This window comes from Bos indicus, chromosome 16 (assembly GCF_029378745.1).
Source record: "Bos indicus isolate NIAB-ARS_2022 breed Sahiwal x Tharparkar chromosome 16, NIAB-ARS_B.indTharparkar_mat_pri_1.0, whole genome shotgun sequence".
Taxonomy (NCBI): Eukaryota; Metazoa; Chordata; class Mammalia; order Artiodactyla; family Bovidae; genus Bos; species Bos indicus.
In genome coordinates this window covers 60,321,365-60,343,507 of record NC_091775.1, presented here as the reverse complement: position 1 = coordinate 60,343,507, position 22,143 = coordinate 60,321,365, and the positions used below count along the sequence as shown (strand labels likewise).

The window sequence follows — 22,143 nt, the reverse complement described above, 5'->3', positions numbered from 1 at the left end:
TTCTTGCCTGGAGAATTCCATTGACAGAGGAGCCTGGTGGGCTATACAGTCCATAGGGTCACAAAGAGTTAGACACAACTGAGCGACTAACACTTTCATATGAGTCCTATGAAAAGGCTTTCATATGGAGCAGGTCAGAGCTCTACCTATAGGGAAGAGGGCACAAGCTCCACCCAAAATTCTTACAGAAACTCTAATATATTAAAGTACCTAATTAAATGTAAGACAAATTTTCAAAGTTTTGTTAGACTGTAAGTTATAGAGTAACTTAAAATACTAGCGCTCCCACCAACATGCCCCGCAACCTCCTGCAAAAATAACAAAAAAACAAAAAAACAAATGGTCAGCAACAGGGAGCTGTTTCCTGGTAGCACTTTAAAGTGTGAGAAAAGTAAATATCCTTCTTGCACACATGCCACATTCAAGTCTGTCCTGCTTTTCATAGAATTGGCAGGTTTACACATGGCTGATAGAATGGAAAGGCAGATGACAGGCAGTTCGTTTCATGCCATTTAGAACTTAGAATGCTTCCCACAATCACCAAAAAAAGAAAGCAAGCAAAACACATAAAACTGAAGCTATTTCTTCAGGCAAGTGTATGGAGGGCTTAGAAGTAAGTAGAGGAAGAGAACAGATAGGGTAAGAGAAAGATGACGGCAGACAAAGCATTAAGCACTTTGTTGTTGTTGTTTAGCCCCTGAGTCATGTCCTACTCTTTGTGATCCTGTGGACAGCAACATGCCAACCTCCTCTGTCCTCCACATTCTGTCAGAACTCTTCCCTATGACCTGTCCACTTTGAGTGGCCCTGCACGGCATGCATCACAGCTCCACTGAGTTACACAAGCCCCTTCGTCACAACAAAACCGTGATCCATGAAGGGGCACTGAGCAACAACACATACCAAATTGTACTCTTAACTCCTGGATTTCACTTCCTTGACCCAATTAAACTCCTCTATCATCTAAATTTCCAAGTTGCAAAAGGTGAATGAAAGTAACATAAAAGATGTATAAATCATACAGTTATAGTTATATCTATATAGTTATATTCATCCTCCAAATCTCAAGGATAAACCCATCCTGCTGTTAAAATTCCATCTCCAAGATAAATACCCAGAAAGACTTCTTCCCTACTAAAACAGCTATCATTCATCAATTTGTCTGTCCATTTCTGGACAACAGCTTCTACTACAGTATTGTACTGTTACTTAAAGTTATTGTTATTTGTGTGTGTGTTAGTCGCTCAGTCATGCCCGACTCTGTGACCCCACAGACTGTAGCTCGTCAGGCTCCTCTATCCATGGATTTCCGAGGTAAGAATACTGGAGTGGGTTGCCATTCCCTTATTGTTGTTTACTTTCTCTCTTTTTTTTTTTTTAACACTTACTGTGAAAATAAAACAACGATAGCAAAAATTTTAGAAAATCAAAAATTATATTCTCCCACATCCAGACTTTAGTTCTATTCACCAGAGCTAATGGACACATCAGTGATGTATCAAAATGATATATCAGTTTCTTGCACATCTATAAAATTGGAAATTACTTAATTTTCACAAATTTGTATTTTGTTTCCTTCTGAAGGGTAGAACCTACCTTTATTTATTTGCATCCTACCCAGCACTACACATGTAACAGAAAATAAGTATTTGTGGATTTGGTTTGTTATTAAAAAGACCTACTATTCATTTACTCCCAGAACTGACAATTTCAATAAACATATTTGCTTGCTTGCATATGTTTCATATAACTTGAAGTGGATACACCTATACAAGCCATGTCACAGCACTAAGATAACTGGAACAAAACATATAAGTTATGTTTAAATACAAAAATGAAGAATTCGATCCTTCTGGAAAAATTCTTCAGTGTCCCACGTATCATCTCACTGTTGTAACACCTTGCATATCTGAAGATAATTTATCTAGTAATTTATGTTATCTTCCCTTATGAGCTACTTACTTTTTAGATTAAAAAACATTAACAAGATTGGTTATCTAATTGTCAAGCCTATGGAAGATTAGAAAAAAATAAGAGGAATAAAAACAACTATAAACACTGATAGTAGTAAAATAGCAAATGAAAAAGAAGAAGCCATAAAACAAGGAAACAAAAACTAGAAAGGCAGATATGCACACTCAAAAAAAAAAAAAAAGGAATAGCCAAATTGGGATTTTTGATAAAGTAATATATAGTCTTATTGATAGCATTCTAGTACCATGTAATTGCCAACTTTTAGAAAGATGTAAAGGTAATGCCGCTTATTGATTAAGAGTTCATACTCTGTGGTCAGACTGCCCAGAATTTATAATAGCGTTCTGCCACTCAACTCATGTGACTGGCAAGCTAAAATTATTTTACTGCCCTAGGAGTAATTCAACTAATCCTCAGTCTAAAGATACTAACACTTAATTTGTGGATTGATGAGAAAATAAGATAATTGATATATATGTTCAGCTTAATGCCAAGTTTCTGAAAAACACCATTACCCTCACCACTCTGAAATGGTTAAATAAATAAGTGAGAATGTTAAATTAAGTTTGATGTTTACTTTCTAAGAAGGCAAGAAAATGAATCTGAATATTCCCATCCAAGAAGCTTGCCATTGAGAGGATCTTGGCACTCAGAGGGTTACGCTCTAGTTTACAAATCCATCTCATAACCTAACAAAACGAAATTACAAATGTTGTATATTTTTAAGTGTAAAAAAAAGGAAAGAGGAAGGAAAATAAAAGGAATATATGACAGGAAAAGAAAAGTCAGAAGAACAAGGTTAGTATTTGATTATATCTGCTGACTTCCCTGGTGGCTCAGCCGGTAAACCGTCTGCCTACAATGCAGAAGACCTGAGTTCAATCCCTGGGTCGGGAAGATCTCCTGGAGAAGGAGATGGCAATGCACTCCAGTATTCTTGCCTTGAAAATCCCATGGGCGGAGGAGCCTGGTAGGCTACAGACCATGGGGTCACAAAGAGTCAGACACGACTGAGTGACTTCACATTCACGCCTAATAAGGTAAAGAAAAATATCTTTAGCTTTCAGATCTATCCCTAAAGGAAACACCCAAAAACTGGAACTAAATCAGATATACTGGAAATGACATATGGCTTCTTTATATTTCCTATATGATAAAGTATGCAAGTCAGTGTACCCTGTGGTCAAGGTAGTATCAAGATTTAACTTGTATAAAATATAACAAAAAAAGAATAAATTATCTCTCACACACAGAGGTAATATAGTTGAGGTTACATAAGATTTTTATGGAAAAAAAAATGTTCTTTTGTAAGCCAAAATAATAAGTGTGACCCAGAGGAATATTTAAGAGCAACTTATCATAAAACAGGAAAGAAAATTAAGCATTTTTCTTAATATCCTCTGAAAGTTGTATGATCTGCCAATTAGCAATGATATATTACTGATACTGAAATTTGGGTAGAAGTCAGTAGCCAGAGGCCCAGAAAAAAGTAGAATAAAGATGTAGCTTGTTCTTTTAAGCAAATCATGTTTAATGCAGCCATAATTTAAAATGTTATACTTCTTTTACAAATTGCCCTGATGAATTTGGAATAATATGGAAAAGACCATTTCTGTATTTGAAATAAAGATTTTCCTTCTTGAGTTAGGTAAATGGTCATAGCCTTAATATCTTATTTTAATTATTCTAACTTACTGTGCTGATATAAAAAATGTTTCAATGTATGTACAACATATCAAAAATTTACTAATAGTCTTACCTTATGGTCAACTGTATTCTAACAAAGATGTTAAAATGTGACAAGGAAAGGATAGTTTTTTTAAACAAACAGTGACAGGATAATTGAATATCATGGAAAAAATGAATATACAGACTCTTATCTCATACCACACATAAAAATAAAATTGAAAATTGTTCACAGACCTAAACCCAAGAGCTAAAACTACAGAATTTCTAAAAGAACCACATATCATCATTATGAACTTAGCTCAGCAAACAGTTCTTATATATGATTGTTATTGTTTAGTCGCTAAGTTATGTCTGACTCTTTTGCAACCCCATGGACTGTAGCCCACCAGGCTCCTCTGTCCATGGAATTCTCCAGGCAAGAATACTGGAGTGGGCAGCCAGCCATTCCCTTCTCCAGGGAATCTTTCCAACCCAGTGATTGAACCCGAGTCTCCTGCAATGCAAGCAGATTTTTGCCCATCTGACTCACCAGGGAAGCCCCTTATATATGATACCAAAAGCCTGATTCATAAAATTAAAAAACTGAAAAGCTCAAATTCACCAAAATTAAAAATTTTGCACTTCAAAAGACGTAAGAAATAAAAAGACAAGCCATAAACTGGGAGAAAATATCTTAAAATCACATATCCTTTAAAAAAAAAAACTTTGTATTCTGAATACATCAATAATTTATAGAACTTAACAAGATAAACAGCTCAATTTTAAAATGGGCCAAAGATATGAATTAACATTTCACTAAAAAAAGATACAGGAATGCCTAATAGGCATTCAACATCACTGGTAATCAGGAAAATACACAAATTACAAGGTATTCAATATCACTGCTAATCAGGAAAATGCAAATTAAAACCACAGTGAGATACCACTTCACACCTACTAGGATAGCTATACAAAACACAGACACACACAGAAAATAAGTGTTGCGGAGGATATGGAAAAATTGGAAGCCTTATACATTGTAGGTAGAAATGCAGAATGGTGCAGGTGCTTTAGAAAGCAGTTTGGCATTTCCTCAAAAGGAAATAACATAGGGTTATTGTATGACCCATCCCTTCGACAAAAACATAACAAAAACTTGTACATGAATATGCACACCAGTTTTATTCATGACAGCCAAAAAGTAGCAACAACACAAATGCCCATCAATAAATGAATGAGTAAACTATGTGTGATATAGCAGTACAGTGGAATATTACTCAGCCATAAAATGAAATAAGATACTGATTCATGCTAAAACATGTGAACTTTGAAAACATTTATGGTGAGTGAAAGAAACCAACCACATATTATTTGATTCCATTCATATGAAATATCCATAAAAGGCAATTTAGCTGGTCAGAAAAGTAGATTAGTGGTTGTCTAGGGCTGGGAGCAGGAATTAACTACAAACAGACATAAGGGAATTTTGTGGGGAGTAATGGAATTGTTCTAAAATTGGACTGAATTGATGGTTGCACAGCTGTATAAATTTACTAAAAATCAGTGAATTGTACAATTACAATAAGTGAATTTTATGGTAAGCAAAATTACACATCGATCAAGCTATTTACCAAAAATAACATACCAAAAAACTGTAGAGTGTAGTATGTTTCAAACCACATAAAATGGGTCTCTTCTTTCTGTTATAATGCTACCAATATGAGACACTGAGTAATTCACATAATCCTTACAAAATAAATTAGATTTAAATTATCACAGCCCAGGAACATTAGACACATGGAGATTAAGTAACCTGTTATTCAATTAATAAATTGCTAAACCAGGACTGGAACTCTAGTTTATCTGACTTCCAAGTAACAAAACTGACAGGTACTTCGTTTCTAAAATGCAATATGCATTTTCTATATGGGTCAATTTTTTTTTAATTCTGAGGTTTTTCAACAGGAGAGATTCTGTAAGTCACCAAAGAGATCCTAAACACCCAAGAAGCGACACAGAAAGAACACTTCATCAGGGTCAGAAGGCCCATGCTGATAAACATTATGTAAAAATGAAAACTGAACTAGGTTATCTTTCTAAAATAAAATTCCTTTCAATTTTGTTCTATAAAATGTCTTCTGAAGAAAATAGACATTTTCACATAGGCTTTCTACAGCTTTCCATAACATAGCCACAAAGGCAATCCTTTGTTCCTTCCTAATTTTTTATACGCTTTAGTAAGTAGGGTAGAGAGGTACTGGTCTCTGGCCCTCTTTTCTACCAGTCATTCATTGCAAATTTCTATTCTTTAGGAACAAAGCAACAATATCAGAATTCAACTGAAGTTATGTACAATTGCTCTGATCAGAAATTGAAGGAGAAACATGCCTATAGGCTAGCTCAAAGAACAGCAACAGAAGTTTGGATTTAAGAATAAATATTGAGAAAAGAAAAACAAATGTACTGAAAGCCTTTTTATGCAAAGATTACCACTATATAGGAATTTATCTCTAGCATAGAAGTAACAACATTACAAATAAAACTCTCATTCCACTTCTTTCTTGTCTTAAAATTTCCTTTAGGTATGTATGTATCTTAAACGAAGTTCCAAAAAGATGTGTTCTTCCCAGATAATCTATCCTTGAAATTTCAAAAATCAGAGAAAGCAGTATCAATGACACAAAGAATAAAAGTTAATGCTGTTTTTATTATTTCCACAGGAAAAAGGCGACTAAACTTTCTTATGATTTTAAATGCTTTCATTTCAGAACAGAAAGCATTTTTTTCACACAGCCTAATTTTTAAGAGGCTACATATCTCACTAAAATTCAAAGTCAAAAGAAAATGTGAACTTATACTTGAATATACTGTCATTAAGAACTGGGTAATAGTGATTGCTAAAAAGAAAGTTATTTTACAAACAAAAAGCTTTGTTAAGTCTCTTATCTTCAAACCACTCTGTCCTCCTATCTGTGACACATTTGGGGAATAATAAAATTAATAAAAGAAGAGGAGAATCAATCTAAGAATATAATCTTTGGGTCACACAATGTGACTGAGGGCAAAAGAAGCTATACAAGGAAGGACCAAAGAATGAAATCCAGTCTTAATCTCCTAGTTGCCTTAAGTGGATGTTTGCCTCCCTTGAGGCCAGGCCTCACTCACTGAGTCAGATTTACTCAGAGTCATGAGGAGGCAGACGGCACATGACTGCATGCTGTGTAATGCATGACACAGACCTGAAGCATTAAAACACATCTGACAAAAGTCACTTATGGGGACTGGATAAATGCAACTGCCCCTTCTTTTCTTCCCTTTCCCCATCTTCTCCCATGGATCAAGAAGAATGACTTGCAAAGGGTAGTGCAAGTAGAAATCCCTTGAAAAGGCAGCTTGGTCTTTCAACATCCTTACTCTGAAGCTTTTACACATTTTAATTTAAGAGACTTTGAAAGTGAAGGAATGTTAATAATAAACTATTCAATATGACTACATATACATGGCCAAAACCACTTTTTTAAAGAACAAACAAAAAAAGTACTACCTGAAAGAATGGTGTTTCTTCCCATCTTATCCAGAGTGCATATACACAGTGGATAGCCCATCGCAGCTCTCCATAGTATTATGCAACAATATTTCCAGAGATGAGAATTCTGATTCTGCTTTGTATGCCAATCTAGTCAACTAACTGGACCCATCTTTCTACTTATTGCCTTTATTTACAGTCTATACCCTATAAAAATATATACTGTATAAAATACATACATATATACATATATATATATATATATACACACACTGTATATCTTTGCATGTGTTTGATACATGTTACCTCAACTAGACTACAGGTTGAAAAGTGAAAAGTGTTAGTCACTCAGTTGTGTTCAACTCTTTGCAACCCCATTGAATGTAGCCCACCAGGCTCCTCTGTCCATGGAATTCTCCAGGCGAGAACAGTGGAGTGGGTTGCCATTCCCATCTCTAGAGGATCTTCCTGACCCAGGGATTGAACCCAGGTCTCCTGCACTGCAGGCAGATCCTTTACTATGTGAGCCAGTAAGGAAGATTATAGGTCATTTGAGGGCAAAAACCATGTTTTCTACTTTCTGGTATACACTACAGGTTAAGAGCACAGACTCTGGAACCATACCATCCCAGCTCAAATCCAAGCTCTATCATCAGCTTTGTGACCTTGACCAAGATATTTACCTTCCCTATGCCTCACATTTCTCATCTGCAAAGTGAACACAATAGCATATAGCTGTTGTAAAAATTACATAAGCAATAAATTCTGAGTGCCTGGGCCTCCCAGGTGGCACAGTGGTAAAGAATCTGCCTGCCAATGCAGGAGATACAAGAGATGCAGGTTCAATTCCTGGGTCAGGATATCCCCTGGCGTAGGAAATGGCAGCTCACTCCAGTATTCTTGCCTGGAACATCCCATAGACAGAGGAGTCTGGCGAGTTACAGTCCACAGGGTCACAAAGAATCATACACAACTGAGCAATTAAGCATACACACACACACAAAAGTGTCTACCATTTGGTAAGCATCACAAAATATTAATTATTGTAATTACCTGCTGCACCCACTATGGGCTTCCATGGTGGCTCAGTGGTAAAGAATCTATCTGCCAATGCAGGAGATGTGGGTTTGATCCCTGGATTGGGAAGATCCCCTGAAGAAAGAAATGGAACCCACTCCAATATTCTTGTCTGGGAAACCCCATGGACAGAGGAGCCCGGCAGGCTGCAGTCCATGGGGTCACAGAGTCAGACACAACTTTGTGACTGAACAGCAACAAAACCCTCTAAAGTACCTAGCACCAAGCTTTTCTTCTTTAGTAGATGTTCAAGTATCTGCCAATTGGCAAAAAAAAAAGTACAACTGTATTAGCAGCAACATAATTTTTCTAATTCACTGCTATATAATTTATGAACAATGTAGTCTCCACAGTTCAAGAACACCTTCTTTAATTGTTTAAGGTATTTTGCTCAATTAGTCTAAAATGTAGCATCATATATCTCTACTTTTCAATCTAGTGCTAGACTATTTTTCATACATCGTTTTTAATAGCAAACTTCTAAGATAGAACATTTTAAATACGCTATATTTTTGGCTATAGCAGGGACACTAAATTTGATCTAACCCATATCATCTTTATGGCTCCATCTCATAACACAATACAGTTACTAGGAACTTAATAGGAAGTCTGCATAGAATGACTAGTCATATTAAAACTTTGCACTAGGGGTGGGAGAGATGTGAGGGAAAAAAAAAATCATTTGGTAACAGAACCAGAATTACAGCTTTTTAAAACCAGTGAGTGGAGAAGGCAATGGCATCCCACTCCAGGACTCTTGCCTGGAAAATCCCATGGATGGAGGAGCCTGGTAGGCTGCAGTCCATGGGGTGGCTAAGAGTCGGATACGACTGAGCAACTTCACTTTCACTTTTCACTTTCATGTACTGGAGAAGGAAATGGCAATCCACTCCAGTGTTCTTGCCAGGAGAATCCCAGGGACGGGGAAGCCTGGTGGGCTGCTGTCTATGGGGTCGCACAGAGTCGGACACGACTGAAGCAACATAGCAGCAGCAGCAGCAAAACCAGTGAGTAAGTCAATACTAACTGTGAAAAGGATGAAAATGTGTGTGCTGGGAAGCTCTAAGGAGCAGGCTAAAAAACAACTACTACAGCACAAAACAGATTCTTCAGTTTGACAGTCCCAGCTATGAGTGTGAGAGAGCAGGAAATTGAGGACAATCCAATTTTAAGCTGGTTAGAATATCATGTACATTATCAGAATACAGGAAAGCCTACTGTTATTTTTCTGGAAAATAATTTAAGTTCTTAATTTTAAAAGCAAAACAAAATACTTTTAGAGACATTTTTCACAATGTACCAAAAGAAACACAACTTGTGATATTAAAGTCACAATAAGATACCACTTCACTCCCATTAGAATAGTATTATCAAAGGAAAGGAAAAAAGAAGTAACAAGTGTTGGCAAGGATATGAAGCCTTGTATATTTCCGTGAGAATATAAAACGTCATAGCCACTGTGGAAAACAGTACGGTGGTTCCTCAAAAAAGTAAATACAGAATTAATATACGATGCAATTCTACTTTTGAGAGGGTACAAAGATGCCTAAATAAACTGAGTGCAGAGACTCAAATAGATATTTGTATACCAATGTTCCAGCATTATTCACAAAAGCCAAAAGTGGAAGTATCCCAAGTGTCCATTGATAGATGAATGGATAAACAAAATGTGGCATATAATACACTGGAGTACTATTCAGTTTTACAAAGGAAAGACACTGTGACACATGCTATAATATGAATGAACCCTGAAGACACTATGATAAATCAAATAAACAGTCACAAAAGGACAAATATTTTATGATCCCACTTATAAGAAGTACCTAGAAGAGTTAAACTCATAGAGATAAAGTAGAATTGTGGTTGCCAGGGTTAAGGGGAGTAAAAATGGGGAATTGTTATACAATGGGTACAGAGTTTCAGTTTGACAAGATGAAAAAATTATGGAGATGAAGGGTGGTGATGACTGCACAATAATGTGAATGTACTTAATGCCACTGAAGTATATCATTTAAAAATGGTTAAAACAATCAATTTTATCAACAGTTTACCACTATATGTATGTATGTCGACTGACTGATTGAGCAATCAATTTAGAGAGAGAACAGTCCCTTAGAAAACAAACAGTACACCAAGTTCTTATAAAGTTAAACATACTCTTACCATATGACCCAGTGATCAAATATTCCTAGATACTTACCCAGGAGAAATAAAAAACATATACCCAGACAAAAACCTGCATGCCAATGAATAGAGCAGTTTATTCATAGCTGCCAAAACCTGAAAGCAAAATATCCATCAACTTGCAAATGAACAAATAAACTGTGGCACATTCATGTAACAGAATAGTACTTGGCAATGAAAAGGAATGAAATACTGACACATTAACAATTTTAAAACTTAAACATGGAAGACTCTGAAAAGAACCATGGTAAGTTAAAGAAACCAGAAATACTCTGTGATTCCACTTACATAACATTCTGAAAAAAGCAATAGTATACAGTTAGAAAGATCAGTAGTTGCCAAGAACTAGAAGTGGGAAAGGAGGACAAACTCTAAGGGAGACAAGGCTACCTTCGGGGTGATGCAAACATTCACTCTAGACTATAGATGGGAGTTTACTTGACTGTCTCTACTTATCTAAGTTCACAGAATTGCACCCATAAAAGGGGTAAAATTTATTGTATGTAAATTATAACTGAGTAAACAACAAAAGCCCAGAGTACTATGATCAACTTAAACACTCCTACTGCCATAAGCAACCTAAATAAGTATTCGATTTGTAAGACTAGAGTAATTTCGTACTGTTGCTGTTCAGTCACTAAGTCATGCCCAACTCTTTTGTGACCCTATGGACTGTAGCCCACCAGGCTCCTCTGTCCATGGGATTTTCCAGGCAAGAATACTGGAGTGGGTTGCCAATTCCTTTTCCAGGGGACCTTCCTGACACAGGGATCAAACCTGTGTCTCCTGCATTGTTTACCGCTGAGTCACCAGGGAAGCCTGTAGTTGTTATTCAGTCGCTAAGTCGTGTCTCTGAGACCCCATGGAGTGCAGCACACCAGGCCTCCCTGTCCCTCACTATCTCCCTAAGTTTGCCCAAGTTCATGTTCATTTTGTCAGTGATGTTATCCAACCATCTCACTCTCTGCCAATCTCTTCTAGTCTCTGGTGAAGCCTACTTTACTCAAATAGGTCAGAAGTAAAAGCCATGTTTCTAACATTGTCCTTCAAATTTGCATTTTATTTCTAAAGACAAGGGATGACTTCATCAAGGCAATACACTAGAAATAACCAAAGGGTAAGCAATAAATTGAAAAATGGCCTATATATTTTCCAAATAGTTCTTTGGGAACTTATCTTACAGATCACAGTAACCGTGCAAACTCAAAAGCACTCTCCTATAGACAGAATCACCAAGTATCACATAAAGTAGGATGGTCATGCATTCCCTTGCATGGAAAGTTACTGTTTACAAACTCCTTGTGCTTCTACTTCATACAATTATTTTCTACCACTCCCATGCTGAAATAGAACAATATACATTAGGCAAAACCTGTGTTAGTCACTATAACTGACCATAAAACTGAGTGAAATTAACAGCTCTTGTTTTCTACATCCATAGAAAGTGTTGAAGTACTAAATTTCCTATACTTTTGTGAAAAATTTCCTTCCGAGTTACTAGGTTTCTAATTTACCCAAATTAGTAAGTATATATTCTATGCTGCAAATGAAGAGATACCATCCCAACTGCCTTATGAAAAAAATCTAGGGGAAAACTTTAAAATAAGGTAATAAGAATACAGTTCCAACATGGAATTCCCTGGCAGTCCAGTGGACAGGACCTAGTGCTTTCACTGCTGTGGTCCGGGCTCAATTCCTGGTCGGGAAACTAAGATCCTGGAAGCGACGGGCACAAGCAAAAACATATAGATAGATAGATAGATAGTTCCAACAATGTTCAACAATCAGATACTTCAATTCTTTCTGAAATAAAAAGCAAAAATGATCTGAAACGTGCTGTTGTTGTTCAGTGACCCAGCCGTGTCCGACTCTGTGACCCCATGGACTGCAGCATGTCAGGCTTCCCTGTACACCTATTAAATATATAATGCCACAGGAATAGGGTAAAATGCAACATATCCACTACAGAGGGAATAAAGCTGAAGGAAGCGTTTTGGGTGACCAGAACTTCCTTAGCATACTTTTCCTGGCTAATGTTAAGGCATCAACTCTAGAAGACTTTTGAGAATTCCTTGGACTGCAAGGAGTTCAAACCAGTCAATCCTAAAGGAAATCAACTCTGAATATTCATTGGAAGGACTGATGCTAAAGCTGACCCTCCATTACTTTGGCCACTTGATGCAAAGAACCAACTCTTTGAAAAATACCCTGATGCTGGAAAAGATTGAAGGCAAAAAGAGAAAGGGGCAGCAGAGGAGGAGATGGTTATATAGCATCTCTGACTCAATGGACATGAATTTGAGCAAACTCTGGGAGATACCAGAGGACAGAGGAGCTTGGAGTGCTGCAGTCCATGTGGTCGCAGAGTCAGAGACGACTTAGAGACTGAACAGCAACAATCAACTCGCGCAAGCTGTTCCTATGACTGGCTGTTAGGACTTAAGAAGGGTAGGAGATCATTTCTCAAAAACTGAAACACAACATTCTAAACTCAAGTTTTTTTCTCTCTTTATAGAACTTCCTTAATTACTGGATTAAAATGCTGCTGCATTAATACAAACACATTTATGGAGATTCTACAACTAGAAATATTTCCACTTTAAAAAAGACAATTGACTTCAATAAACGTGATTTAAAATTTCTTTTTAAAAGAAGCCAAACTGTCTGATAAAAACTGGTTATAAAATAAAAGCGAACCACCCTCCACATGGGGAAGGGCGATTTTAAGAGAAGCTGTTGTCATCTCATACTGTGCACATCTAACAGGCTATCACACACAATGTAAATAACATTTTCTTAGTAAGGACTTTGATAAAACTGTTGAAAGAAAACCAAGGTTTAATCAAAGTATCTGCTAAATAAACACCCTAATGAAAGAGTAACCCAACAGCAACAGCTCGACAATTTACCCAGCTACTCATTTACAAAGAAAAAACAAATTGGCCTCTTGTCCATTGAACTCTTACTGACAGAGGATATGGTCTGTAAACCAAGTTATATTTTAGAATATGGTCTATAAACCAAGTCATATTTGAGAAAGCTGGTTTGATTAAGACTGCTGCTGCTGCTAAGTCGCTTCAGTCGTGTCCGACTCTGTGCGACCCCATAGACGGCAGCCCAACAGGCTCCGCCATCCCTGGGATTCTCCAGGCAAGAACACTGGAGTGGGTTGCCATTTCCTTCTCCAATGCATGAAAGTGAAAAGTGAAAGTGAAGTCACTCAGTCGTGTCCAACTCTTAGCAACTCCATGGACTGCAGCCTACCAGGCTCCTCCGTCCATGGTATTTTCCAGGCAAGAGTACTGGAGTGGGGTGCCACTGCCTTCTCCGTTGATTAAGACAGGGCTTCTCAAACTAAGACACTACTGATGTTAGAGGCAGGATGATTCTGTGTGGTAGGGGGCCGTCCTGTGTACTAAAGAACGTTCAGCAGTACCCTGCCCTCTACCCACTAACACGAGGAGCCCCCTCCCCCCACCCCAGATGTGACAACCAAAATTGTCTCCAGACATGGCCAACCATGAAACATGTTTGGCAGGAGGGCAGAGCTGCCTCGGGTTGAGAACAACTGCTCTAAGGACTGAATAGCTTTGACAGTACTTCAGACTCTCCCTTCTTCTCGTCTTTCATAACTTAATAAATATTAACCACCTCTCCTCCCAGTGATTTTCAAACTTTATGCCCAAGGCCATCGAGGGCCAGGGAAATGCCTTGGGAGCATTTTCTGGGGTTCTGGATATTTATTTTCGAGGAAAAAAATTTGAAAATCCTAACAAGGATAAACACATCACACAAATTTCATACAATATTAAATAAGAAACCTCGAGTTTTTCCCCCTGCTTTCTCTTTTTATATTTTAAATCAAGGCGAGTTTCAGAAAAACTAACATGTGAAAGAACACTAGGAGTGAGCGAGTATACTGCAAGTTCAACGTGTAGCTGATCTATATTTCTTCAGTGCAATGGGAAATGAAATGTACCCTTTAGAAGCCTTAGAGTACTTTCTATCTGCTTTAACAAACATTAGATGTTTAAAGAGCTGAAATATAAAATTCAAGTCCACATTGAATCCTCAGGAGAAACAAATAAATTAACACTGTAATTAGATGTTAGCTGTATTTTAAACCTCTAAAAATCTGTTTTTCTCCCCTAGATGATAAAATTTATTTTTCCCCAGATTTATTGAGAAACAACTGACAAACATCACTGCATAAGCTTAAGGCATACAGCATATTTTGATTCTTAAATTGAAAATACATATCCTTGTTCTTACCTGCCTTCAAAGATCTTCTAATTTAACTATGTTAAACTATGTGTTAACAAATGTTTAACTATGTTAAACTATGTTAAACATAACTCTGTTATGTAATGTGTGTAATCATCTGTAAAGGAGATCTCAAATTTTAATGTGCCTCCAAATATCCTGGTGCTTGTTAAAATGTAAATCCTAGGCACAGTTCCCAGAGATTTTGATTGGTGGGAGCTGGGGATAGGAAAGGTCCAATGATGTGCATTTTTAAGAAGCAGTCCTAGTGATCCTTATGTAGATTGTAGAAAGACTCATTTTTACTAATGCTAGTTGACATGTGGAATGTGGGACCACAGTAACTGCAATGAAATTCTAGCAATCCCTATCCACAGACTATACCACACTTCGTAAATTTATTACCACCAGCCTCTGGTCAATTCAACTAAGATCTAAAAATAAAAACACATTTCAAATATAATTAAATGGTCCAGAGTTGTGAGTAAGCTAAGAAATGAAAAGTAAACATTCCAGATTCTTTTTATGATTAATGGCCAGACTACAAAATCTGATCAATCTGTACCATCAATTTTTACCTCATGCAAAAACTAAAGTTAACCATAGCTATAATTTTATCCTCCAAAATAAATAAACCTTTATTGGTTATAAAAATCTTAGCTCCCTGATAAAGGTTTTTCATGTATCCCAAAATTATTTGCTTCTAATAAATAGTACAGTCAGTTCACACATCAGTCGTTTTGATTCACTGTCTTCCCGGATACACATTAAAATGACATGCTAGGATGCAAACAGATAAATGACTTCTCAAGTTATTTTAACATCCAATCATTTTTACTGCATTCCTACTACAGTCTTCATTCCTGAAGACCTGAAAGTATTATTTAAGCAAATAGCCATGTCAATTTCATGTTCTCCATTTTTCACTTTAGCATAGTTACAGCAGACAGCATCCTTTTCTTTTTGAGTCAACGTGCCTCCCAAAATATTCCATTTTTCAAAAAGCACTGGCTTTATAAAATAGCTGAACAATCCCATACTTGCCTCTCTTTTCTAATACCATATAAAAACAGAATTGCTAATAAAGCACACTAATATTTCCATATTTCACCTAACATTCCAAACCCATTCACTTGGACATTTCATGAGTCAAGCTGGTGGCACATTCAATCATTGATTTTTTTTTTTTCCAGCAACAACAACAGGAGTCAGCTCCATGGATTCCATGCTTCTTTGAGAAGACTTAGGGTGCCCTTTGTCTTCAAGGTACAGAATACCATAAATACAAAACGAGGCAGTCCTGAGCCAGGCTTAGCTTTTAAAGAACATCTATCTCCAAAAACTTCCAAAGGAACCCAGAAATGAGAAACATTATCAGAAACACTAAAACCAAAAATGAACTTTGTTTAGTGAAAAATGCTAAAGATAAAAAAGCATGCCAGGTTTTGTTTTTGTTTTTTTTTTTTGCTTGTTGTTCTTTGTTTCTTTTAAGCAATGTGCAGAAAAACAAAAGGCAGAGAGATCTAGGGTTTGAGGGGAAAGAGTGTAATGACAGAGACAGCAGAACTACTTGATTTCTATTAGTAGAAAGAAGTCCTATTAATACACTGAGGGCTTCTCAGGTGGCTCAATGGTAAAGAATCTGCCTGCCAAGCAGGAGACATGGGTTCGATCCCTGAGTTGGAAGATCCCCTGGAAAAGGAAATGGCAACCCACTCCAGTAATCTTGTCAGGGAAGTCTCATGGACAGAGGACCCTGGTGGGCTATAGTCCGTGGGGTTATAAAAGAGCCAGGCACAACTTGACAACTAAAACAGCAGCTGCAAAAACCTACACTGAAGTCTCTAAGCAAGTCCCCACCTCCTTCAGCCTCAGTTTCTTCACTTATAACCCTGTTTCACAAAGTTGCTATGAGGAATGCAAAGAAAAATGTTAAGTCATACATACCCAAGAACTACACAAATATGGCTTCCCTGGTAGCTCAGCGGTAAAGAATTCACCTGTAATTCAGGAGACACGAGTTCGATCCCTGGGTCTGGAAGATCTCCTAAAGAAGAAACTGGCAACCCACTCTAGTGTTTTGCCTGAGAAATCCCATGGACAGAGGAGCCAGACCGGCTATAGTCCATGAGGTCACAGAAAGAATCAGACACGACTTAGCAACTAAATGACAACACACAGATATAAGTTTCTAATCCCTTAGTAAACCAATTTTTTGTAAAAGGAACATTAAAAGGAAACTGGAAAAAGAGAAAAATTTATTCACAAAACTCTGAAGATGATTGTAAAGAAAATATTGTACTGATTTTCATAAAGGAGTTCGTGTAGGTCTCAGAAACCTATCAGTTTAGAAACCTAAATCACCACTAAGTTTGATAATACTCACCTGGAAAAAGTAGAAAATGTACAATGAAATAGGTGTTTTTTGAAAACCTGGGGGAAAGAAGGCTACTGGGACGCTGCTCTGATTCCTTTTAGTACACAAAAAGAACTTTAAAGAATCATATCATATCCCAAATTTTAACTGTGCTTTATTGATAAGATCTTGCTATTTGCATCCTTCCCTTAAGGTACATTTATTTTCTAATATAAGTAAATCTACTTTAAAACGCAGCTTTACTTGTTACTTGGGAGGCACATTTAAGGGCTTTCTCTAAACTAAAATATAAAAACATCACTAAATGCTTAAACAGAATGGGTTAGAGATGAGTTCATCCTAGAATTTGAACTTGATTGAGATGATAGCCCAAAAAGCTATTCAGGCCAAGTCACCCAAAAGATTACTATTTACAATATTATCAGTGACTTTATACTCAAAGAGCTTTCAGTTCAATCTACTAGAGAAAGTTAAAAGGAATATTTTGATTTTTGAAAACACAAAATAACCTCATCCCAAGGTCTTCAAAAGTATCCTTTAAAATATGGCATGGATCTGCAAAATCAGAACAATACTTACCTAATAGGACTATTATAGGATGAGATTGAGACATATTTTGTGTATGTTCTGAACAATTATTAAGTCTTACACAAAAGTTAGGTGTTTTATAAGCCTATGCTTAGCTCATCAATTACAGACTGATTAATTAAATCAATAACCTATTTTATTAAAAAAAATTGAGCAAAAGTATATTTAACTGTAGTTCCTTTTTTTAAAAAAAAAGTAATGTTTAATATTGACTAATGATCTAAAATTGAAATTATAAAAGACCTTTCTACCATTTTATTACCCTAGTGAATTCTTCTTGTATATAGATATCTTAATGTACACAAAGCTTTAATTAACTGAGGTAGTATACTCCCTCATGGAACCCATACCCTCACAAAGTCATAGTATTAAAGAAATATTACTGTTAATTGTGACTATCAAATCCATTAAAGAATAGTAAAGAAACTGTTAGCTGTGAGACTATCAAAGTGAACAAATATTCCATTCAATAAGCAACTTTCAATACAATAAAGGAAATTAAACATACACAAGTAAGTAGAAAACAACAAGTTAGATGTTGAAAAGTTCCATAACAGAACTTTAAACAGCTTAACAGAAGTTTTAGAGAAGGGAAAAATTATTTCTAGCTATGGGGGAAAGTAGGCAAAGAGATGTCAGGGAAGAAGTCATATTTGTGCTAGGTCCTAAAGGATGAAGAGGACTCTGAAACATCCCTAAATAAAATACACATCTCCCTGGAAGAAAAAATGCTTCTATTTCACTGGGAAAACAAAAACAAGCAACAAAACAAACAGCTGTCTCTCGTTAAATAGTACCAACATCCCTCCAGTATCTAGTCACAAATTAAACCACAACCTAGGCTTTTAAAATCTCCCCACTCTTCCCCACATATCTCAGTGCCCCATATCTAATCCTTCACCAAATTTTATCCATTTTAACCTCCTAAATATCTCTCAAGTCTATTCTCTTCTCTATCACCATCTCCCTAGTCTGAATTACCATCATTTCCTGCCCCAATTATAACAACAGCCTTCTGACTGGTCTCCCTGCTCCACATTGATCTATCTTCTATACTGAAGTCAGAGTGGTCTTTTCTAAGGCAAATAGAGCAGGCACTGACTTCCAGACCCAAATCCTGCACACATAGCTACTTCCTTTGCTGCATTTTATACCATGCATCCTCTAAATATCTGTGATCCAGCCACTCCGGTCTTTATTAAGAATTCCTCAAATTTGCCAGGCTCACTTAACACCAGGACCTTTGCACATTACCCTCTTCATCTGGAACACTTGCCCACTCCTAAATCCCTTCACCTAGTTAACCCCTATTCACCCCACAGATCTTAGTCATTGCCTTAAGAAAGTCTTTTTTATTCTCTCATACTAAATTAGATCAGTTAGTTATATACTTTTAGGGCACTGTGTACTTTCTTATACAGTATTTGTGAGAATTTTAGTTTTATATTTAGTTTGCATTTGATTAATAGTTACCTCTCTGACTAAACTGTAAGCACCATTAGGACAAGATTCACAAATAACTTTGCTTCAGGTTAGATCCGACATACATGTTTGTTCCTAAGTCAATAAGTTCTCTTTTCAGTCAAAATACCTAGGGTGAACCAACAAGTATAGACGTCACTGTCATGCCTACACAATAAGCAGTTTGTATGCCAAAAGCAGGCCCTTCACCAACTCACCCCTATTTGTGCTTCCCACTGTCTATTTGGCAAAAATTATACCTTAACTTTTTAACCTAATAATAAGCATGATTTAGTAGCTTAATTCACTGCTAGTTATGTGGCTCAGACAGTAAAGAGTCTGCCTACAATGCAGGTGACCTGAGTTCAATCCCTAGGTCAGGAAGATCTCCTGGAGAGGGAAATGGCAACCCACTCCAGTATTCTTGCCGGGAAAATCCCACGGACAGAGGAGTTTGGTAGGCTAGCGTCAATAGGGTCGCAAAGAGTAGGACATGTCTGAGCGACTTCACTTTCACTTTGACTTTTAAGAAGACTAGATGTTTAGTTTAAAAGTAGAAAAATTGACTTTGCTTGCCAAGAATCAGTGCCTTCAGAAAAGGAAAAAAGTATTTCGTTGATTTATTCAGGTCAAATAAACATCCCCAACTTCCACTCCACCATTTACAGGAAGAGATGTGCTGTGAAATTTGTAGTCACAGCTTATGCCATTAACAATTTGTGGCATATTGGGAGGAATTTAAAAAGTAGTGTATGAAGGCTTTTTATTGTACTGAGTCAGATGGCTATATGGGTGACACTATGGAGATACAGTGACCTCGCTGAAGTACTGACTTTAAATAAGTAAAAGGCACTAAAGAAATCCAACTTGTTCAAGCTTCAATAACTCAAGATCATACCTCCCTGAAGAGATGAACACACCAGATTTAAAATCGCAGAAGGAAGAATACTGCTGATTTGCTCCAGGACATGCTATCACTCAGGGCCAAACCAGATATGGGAGGATTTCTATTGATCAAGGTGGATTAACAAGGACCAGAATTACCCTGCTGCCTGGAACAAGTAAAATTTTTATATTTTCCCATATTATTTAAATCTTTTTTAAAATATAATCAACTATTTGATGCAAAAACAATATTTTTGTAGAGTTTATAAGTAGAAGTAAAATGCATGACAATAGCACAAAAGCCAGAAAGTTAAAATCATTAAGTATAATGTTATAAGGTTCTTAACTATAAATGAAGTAGTGTAATAACACTTGAAGTTAGACCATTATAGATGAAAAGATATATACTATAAACTATAATGTAAAACAATATAGAAAATAGAATCGTAAAAAATACAAAATTACTTCAAAAAGCATTAAGAGTAAAATGAGAGAAAGGAACAGATATGAGAAACAAAACAAACAGTAAGATATTTATAGTAGATTTAAACCCACCCATTCAATTTAAATGCAACCAATCACATTAAATATAAATAATTAAGTATAAACACATTAAATGTAACTAGTCCAAATACCCCAACTGAAAGACTGGATAAAAGATCAAGACTTAACTATATGTTGCCTAAAAGAAACCCACTTTAACTATAAAGAGACAAGTGAATTAAAAGTACTAATAAAAAGATGGAAAAAGAAATTCCATGTCACAAGTCACAAGAAAGCTACAATAGCTATATTAAAGTCAGATAAAGCAGATTCCATGACAAAGAATATCACTAGTGATAAAGATTGGAGAAGGAAATGGCAACCCACTCCAGTGTTCTTGCCTGGAGAATCCCAGAGACGGGGGAGCCTGGTGGGCTGCCGTCTATGGGGTCGCACAGAGTTAGACACGACTGAAGCGACTTAGCAGCAGCAGCAACAGTGATAAATAAGACTATTTCATAATGATAAAATACATAATGATATTATGTCTTCATCAGGAGGATATCATAACCTAAATGTCTATGTTCCTAATAACAAAGTTTCAAAATACACAAAGCAAAACCTGATGGAACTACAGAGAAAAATAGGCAAATCCACAATTAACCAAAGACTTCAACAAAGCTGTCAATAATTGATAGCAAATCAAGAATACAGAAGACTTGCACAACACTATTTACGAACTAGACTTAACAGATACTTATAAAACACTCCATTCCACAATAGCAAAATACACATTTGTTAAAACAAATAAGTGCACACTATACTGAGTCATAAAGCAAGTCTCAATCTAAATCACATTTAGATTTATCTAAATGGATTCAAATCATACAAAGTATATCCTGACCACAAATTAGGAATTAGTAACAAAAAGACATCTGGAAAATCCTCAAATATTTGCAAACTATATAAACCTCTATAAAGCCCATGAGTCAAAGATAACATCAAAGGAAAAATGAGAAATTATTTTGAACTAAATGAAACATGCCACAGCACATTTGTGAGGTGGAACTAATGCAGTATTTAGAGGAACATTTACCGCACGGAAATGCCTTTATCGGGAAAGAAGACAAGTTGCAAATAAATGGCCTGTGCTTCTATATTAAGAAAGTAGCAAAGGGATATCAAAACAACAAATGAAACCCAAAGTAGATAAAAGAAAGTAAATAATAAATATTATAACAGAAATCAGTAAAATTTCAAAGAAGAAAAAAATAGGAAAAAAGACAGTGAAACCAAAAGCTGATTCTTGGACCAACACAGCTGATAAACTTAAACCTACCAGACTGATGGAGGGTAAAATAGGGAAGACAGAAATTCACAATATCAGGAATAACAGAGGTAACATAATTAAAGATTCTGAAGTTATTAAAAAGATAAGGAAATATCCTAAACAATTTTATGCTGATAAATTTAACTACTTAAGACAAAAAGGACACAATCCTTCAAACACACAAACAACAAAAGATCAAGAACAAATGAATAACATAAATTTTATATTCATGAAAGAAACTGAATTTGAAGTGAGAAAAATTTTCCCACAAAGAAAATTTCAGGTATAGATGGCTTACCTGATGCATTCTACCAAACACACAAAGCA

The 22,143-nt window shown here is 36.2% G+C and overlaps 1 protein-coding gene across 3 annotated transcripts in view; it reads right to left on the bottom strand.

The window, feature by feature from the left end:
* RASAL2 (RAS protein activator like 2) overlaps positions 1 to 22,143 on the bottom strand; it is a 397,112-nt gene that overhangs the window by 354,548 nt on the left and 20,421 nt on the right. The gene's annotated exons all lie outside the window — the stretch shown is intronic.